We start from the raw sequence: 7046 nt of genomic DNA, 5'->3' as shown, positions 1-7046 counted from the left end.
TATTGTTAACCTTTTGGGGTGTTTCTCAGTCTATTTTCTAATGGCATACATAATATGTAAGCATAAATAGAGCTGCATAAAATTGAGATTATACATTATGTACGTTATTTCCTGCTTATCAGCAAATATTGTATTGTAATCACATATCATCAATCTATAAAAATATTTTTCTTAGCTATATAATTCCACTTTAAGAATGTATTATAACCAATTTGAACATTCTTTTACTCATGGCCCATTTAGATATTTTTCCAAAAATTTCCTGTTAATAACTCTGTGATGAACATCTGAACATCTGTGAATATTAATCTTTGACCTCATCTCTGATTATATCCTTCAAACAGATTCCTAGAAGTGAAATTACTAGGTCAAAATGCATGAGCACTGTTAAAGCTGTTGGTACATATTGCCAAATTGTGTTCCAAAAAGCATTCATAATAACCAAGTGGAGGCTCTCCATCTTATCACACCCTTGTCAATACTGATTATTATAGATTAAAAACTATAGTAGCTTTTCAGAAGTGAAATATGTCTCATTTCTTTAATTTTCACTTTTATTATTAAGGATGCTAAACATGTCTTAAAATGTTATTAGCTACTTGGATTTCATCTTTTGGAATTATCTGTTTGTGACTCCTATCCACTTATTGTTTTTGTCTTATATTTCTTTTCAAAATTTATTTATTTAATTTTTTGTGACACAATCTCACTCTATTGCTAAGTCTGGAGTGTAGTGGTGTGAGCTTGGCTCACTGCAGCCTTGACTACCTGAGCTCAAATAACGCTCCCACCTCAGCTGAGTAGCTGGGACTATAGGCGCATACCACCACACCTGGCTAATTTGGGGGTTTAGAGACAGGATTTTGCTATGTTGTCCAGGGTGGTCTCAAACTCCCGGGCTCAAGCAATCTGCCTGCCTCAACCTCCCAAAGTGCTGGGATTACAGGCATGAGCCACTGCACCTGGCCCTTAGTATACTTCTTGTTGTTTTAGATGAATTCTTTATATTTTAAGGATGTTAACTCAATGCCTGTTATATTCATTCTTGAAGAGTTGTCCAAAAAAAGAAGAAAATAGCCCCATTTTTATAGAAGAGGAAGCCAAGACTCAATGAGGAAAGTGAATATCTAAGGTCAGCCAACTGGCAAGTGGCCTAGCTGGGATTTGAACTCAGGTATGACTGGCTCCAGGGCTCTTCATCAGAAAAAATAATAAGAGAAATAGCAACAATAGCAGTAGCTGTGGAAGCCTCAGTGGTAGAACTTGAGTATGTTCTGTGGGATGACTAGAGGTCAGCTGTTGGAGGGGTTGGGGACACATATGGGGAAGGAGAAGGAACAAAATGCTGTAGACTTGGGAGCCAGAAAGGGACCTGGCTTGGTGCCAGCTATGCATCTTTCTACCCATTGCCTCCAAGCTGAGGAACATGCTCTTGGCACCCCTCATCCCTTCACAACCCTTCAGAGGATTGTCTCCAGCTACTTACCCACGTCTTCTCCAAATCTGCCACGTGTACAGCACTGCAATCTTTGACTTGCCCTCAACTGTATATTCCCAAGGCTTTGAGGGGGTCCCTTTTATCTCTTGTCCCATTATTTAGGGATGAGAGGGGCCTCAGAGGCAATATTCCCTGCAGAGTTTAGAATCTAAGGACTTCTTTGATCAACTTTTCTTACCTAATCACGCTTATTCCAACTCACAGTTCTATGATCCTTGCTAATTGGCAGGGAAAGAAAGGGGAAGAGGAGGGAGAAGAAACAAAAAAGAAGATTGGATTGCTGATTTCCTTAGGAGGGGTGTCCATGCTCTCCCATCTAGTCTATAAGCTCCTTCACTTCCCTGCAGCCTCTCCACCTCTGCCTTTCTCTTCCCCTAGCAGAGGGTCTGCACCAAGGAGGGGGCTTAGTAAATACCTGAGGATAACTGAAGGGGATCAGACTGCTGCTGCAAAGGGCTTGATGCTCTCCTCCCTGGCCCAGGAAGGAAAGAAGGTAAATAATAATAATAACCATCATCATCATCCAGTAGTTTACTCTGGAATTGCAGTGTCAGAGAGGTCCCCTTTGGGGAGTATGGGGAAGGTGATGTAGGAAGGAGGAAGAGGAGATGCTCCTGGTTACTTGCCCTCTCTTCTCTTTCATGGCTCCATCTGGGCCTGTCCTTAGGGAGTTTGGAAATGCCTAAAAATTTATCTTGGCATTTAACTGCATTGTGGGAAATGGTTGGAAACTTGCAGGTTTTGGAGCTGTATGGAAATAGGGATGGAAGGGTAGAGAGGCTGCGGTATCCCTGGTAGGGGAAGAGAATTGTGAAGTTCTGCAGGTTGAAGGGAAAGAAAACAGAAACATGACCTACGGAAATGAATGAAGAGCCTCAATGACCTACAGAAATGAATGAAGAGCATCAATGACCTACAGAAATGAATGAAGAGCATCAATGACCTACAGAAATGAATGAAGAGCATCAGAAATTGTTAAGTGTAGTGGTAACTTTAAAAAAATACTTTTTCAATTCTTAATGTCTTTAAGACATAACTATCTAAAGCAATAACAACAACAATAATAGTGGGGCTTATGACATATGCAGTACTTAGGTATATGATAACAGTAGAACAAAAGATGGGGGTTACAAAAGGGAATGACACTGGTTTAAGTTCTTTTATGTGATTTCAATGTAGACTATGACAAGTTTAAGGTACATATTATAATCCCTAAAATAAACTCAATCGAAACAAAGAGGTTTAGCTAAAAAGCAAATGGAGGAGGCAAAATGGAGTACTAACTAATGCTTGATTGATCCAAAAGATGGCAAGAAAAAGGAAAAAAGAACCAATGGGACACATAGAAAATAAATGATGGCATGTATTCATTGGAATATTATCCCCAAAGGGAAGAAATTCGATTATCTCTAAGGTCTTTTCTAGCTTTCAGTGTCACCAATTTTAGTCCATACCTCCCCCATCAGTTTCCACTCAGGGAAACTGAGGCAGATCTAATTAAGGTTCAATATGGCAGGACTGGGATAACAGTCTGTCTGGCCTGCTTATGTCTAGGATTCTTATGGCTCTTATGTCTAGGATTGAGTAGAGGGGACTGTGCTTATGGATTTGGGTTTGCCATTGAGATTAGAGTGCCAAGTTAAGGTGGTTATTAGGGACAGGATTAAAGTTAGAAGAAGGTGTTGTTTTCACAGTCAGGCCTAGGGTTAAGGCCACATTTAGAGTCAAAGTCCGCTCTGGAGTTACTGCTAGGTTTGGCTTGTTGATCAGATTGGAGAGGGGGCGTGAGCCTAGGGCTCAGGAGCCTTAGATCAGTGGGGATGGGGTGACCCAGCAGAGCTTGTGCAATCTCTGATAGCAGCTATTCACTCATATTGGGCATATCGTTTCCCATCGTTAATAACCTCTTTTCCTTCATTCTCCCCCAGGACTTTTCTCTCTTTCTTTTATCAATGCAGTACAATATCCATTCATTCAAAAAAAACCTTCATTGATTATCCTGTAAGTTCCAGGTACTAATCTAGATACTGGGGATGCAGCATCAACAAAACAAAGGCCCTGACCCCATGGAATTGATGATCTGCTGATGGGAGGCAGGAAACAAACATGTAAACAGATAAATGAGATGATTCCAGAGAGCGAAAAGCAGGCAGTGGGACAGAGTGATCTGGAGGACAAGGAAGCCCTGGGATTGACAAGGAGGCAGGCTGTGGAGAGTCAGTGGGGGAGAAGCATGATGGCGGCCTGGTGTGAGAGATGGGGAGGAAAGCAGCTTAAAGAAGGTGAGCCACCTGCACTGTGCTCTCTCTATTGGGAAGCTATGGAGGGTGTGAGCCAGGAGTGACACGGTCTCATTGAGGTTTAAAAGATGACTATGGTTGATGTGTACAAACTAGCCTATGGCAGAAGAGAAAACCAAACAAAAAAAGAATAATGGACTAAGAGAGAGGGGCCCTGGATCCCTCAATATGCTGTGTGATCTTGGATATGCCACTTAGTCTCTAAATAAATGCTGATAGTAACATCTGTGTTGTTGATGTCCAGAAATAAGGCGGGAATCAGTGCTAGACTATTTAAAAAGTTACTTTTAAAGAGCAAAGGGCTATACAAAAGCTAAGTCTGTGGTGATTTCCCTCCTCCTTGGTATATGGACACTTGCTAAATGCAATTGATGATGTGGGGTGTGTATAATAATAATTTGAGTTAATTTCCTCCATGAACATTGGGGCATCTGAGACATCACTTGCACAGCGGCTGGTTAGCTAATTTGGTTAATGAGGCCAGACTCAGCTGTGTAACCCTAGAGCTAGCCAGATTCTTCCCCTCCATTCCCAGACCAGGAATGCTCAGAGACCCTGATCGACAGCTTTTAACTGGATATTGCTGGTCACCACCAGCCCCACTGAGAGAGTGAAGACTATTTCCTGTGGCTTCACTGCTGAGGCAGCCCCTGGTGCAAGGAATTCTCACTCCTCAACCTCTGGGAGTGACACGAGCTTCAAGTCTGGTGGCCCCACATCTCCAAGGCAATTGGTGGGGGTGGGTGGGTGGGAGAATTCAGGCTCAACAGAAACCCCTGGGGAGGTGTCCACATGTTTATTGTGTTGTTGTTGATGTTGCTGATGAAAGCTTCCCTGTCCTTAGTGAGAAATAAGAGAAATAAAAGCCTGTGGCACATGAAGAAAGGTTTTAGTGTTCCTCCAGCAGTGTTATCTGTGTCCAGACCTGGCCCTGCAGGCCAGATCTCAGTGATAGGGCATTTTGTTTAACTACACACATGCACAATGCAGAAAACCATCAACTAAACAACAACAACAAAATGCAAGAAGCCAGACCCCATCTGCACATACACTTTGAGTGGTGCTATAGGTGATTTGTGTGTCTGAACACTGTAGAGGCCTTGGAGATTATTTAATCCTTACAGCACCCTCTGAAGTAGATAACTTCATCCCCATTTTACGGATAAGGAAATTGATATCAAGAAAAGTTAATGGATTTGTCCAAGGCTATAGGATGAATTACAGAGCGGGGAGGCCGACCACATCAGTCTGATTCCAAGACGCCGTGCTCTCCGGTCCTCAGGCTCGGACAGTCCCAGAGCATTTACTGTACCTTTTCTTTCTTTCCATGAAGCCCAGAGTTCCCAAAACCCTGGAAACTCCTCAGGCCAGAGATGATGGAGGACAAGCTGAGACCTCATAGGGCTGTTTGTCATTCAATCCATCAAAAGACAAATGCTCAATCAGCTGGGCTGCATTAATTGAGGTCTGTGAGGGGTATGGCAGGACAGGCAGGAGGTATGCATCCCTATGAATAATTTGAGAGCAAGATGCAGCCGTGTCTGCAGCCAGTGGAGGGGTAGTGCTGGCCACTGGGAAGGAGCTGACCAGGGGTTAAGGGTGAGGCAGAGCCAAGGGATGCAGGGTGTATTTGGAAGAGGGCAATGCCATGGGCTCAGATGCCACCATGGGGAAGCCAGAGGTCTGACTGCTTCCCTTCCTGGGGCCTGGGACTCAGGGTCCAGGATTCCTCTGGATCCTAGGAGAGGCCAGGCCAGGGCCACTGGGAGCACCAAGCAAAGCCTGCACCCACATCTCAGGCTTGCCCAAGTGGCCCAGGTGCCAACCCTGGCCCCATCCTCCTCTCCAGGGCCATCCTTGGCACTGCCAGCTCCTAGCTAATGTCTGGATGAGTGACGGAGGTTGCCAGGGTCTAGATACAGGAACGGGGCTAGGAGCAGGGGTTTCTTTCTATGTGCAAGGAGGCCCCGGAAGAAAAGGGAAAATCGGGGGAAGGAGAGGTTCTCATGGAAACACTGTGTGGGGCCAGGGCCATGCAGCACCCTCTAATTTGTGGGGCTGGGCTGACAGCTCCCCTGGGGTGACAGAGTGACTGGGTGTGGGGCAGGTGGGGAGGGAGGGCAGGAAAACCTGTCCTTCCTGTCAGGTGAGCCTCCCTGCCTGCCTGCCTCTCTCTCAACACTATTTTTAAAGCATAACCAGAGGCTTACCACACTCCCACCCAACTGCTCGGGGGGAAGGGGAGGGAGTTCACCCAAAGAGTCCTACACTAGTGAAGTGGGAAGGGAAGAGGGCCTTCTCCTCCAGAGGCAGGCCAATGTAGCAATGGCAAAGAGCAGGGAGAGAGTCTTTCCCAATACTTAGAAATGCTTCTGAATTTTAATAGAAACTGATTTTTAAATGATCTTACATAGAAACTAAGTTTTAAAATGTACTGAATTTATATTACCCTAGTGTACAAAATGTAGTTTCTTTGGTTCCTTCTGAGGCTATTTTATCTTGCTAATGTTCTCCCTTTGGAAATCCATTGGTATAAGAAACACCAAGATATTAATGATAGGATATTAATAACCACATTTGTATTGTGGTTTATACAGTGACTTTGGGCTTAGTATTGCATTTGATTCTATCCCTAAGTGTGTGAGGTGGGATTAGAATTCTCGTCTTGCAGATGAGGAAGTGGGGACTCAGAGATGTTGTTCGGGTTGATGGAGACCTAACCTGGGCTCCAGGATTCAGGCTTCAAGCCCCGCTCTGCTCCCTCCCCTTCTCCCACAGTGAGCTCCACAGCATCATCTGATCCAGGGATTTCTAGGCCCACAGGAGAAAAGGGCAAGTGAAACTGCTTCCTATTCCAAGTCTAGCCCAGCTCGGAGCAGCTGAGCCCACACAGACCCAGTTTAGATGGGTTCAAACCCTTATATTTATATTGAGCTTTAGACTTATCTTATGTCTCATTTATTTCTCCACCATATGAGGAAGATATGTTTCCTTTAATTTGGCAGAAAAATAAAGTTAGGAATCAGTGGGAAATGGGACTTCATTGCATGTCCTAACGCCTTCTCTCAGGTTCTCTCTGCCATACCTCTCTAGCATTCCTTACCCTCAGGCTACCCCAGGACCACCCCCAAGGCCCAGCACAGTGTTGGGTTCTTAGGTACTGGCCTGAGTGACTTAAAGCCATTCATCTTTCCCTCCAGCTCCTCATAAGCAGTCTGGCCAGGCCTGCAGAGAGGAGCCTCTGCTGT

Source organism: Macaca thibetana, chromosome 13, assembly GCF_024542745.1.
Source record: "Macaca thibetana thibetana isolate TM-01 chromosome 13, ASM2454274v1, whole genome shotgun sequence".
Taxonomy (NCBI): Eukaryota; Metazoa; Chordata; class Mammalia; order Primates; family Cercopithecidae; genus Macaca; species Macaca thibetana.
This window is presented reverse-complemented; position numbering follows the sequence as displayed.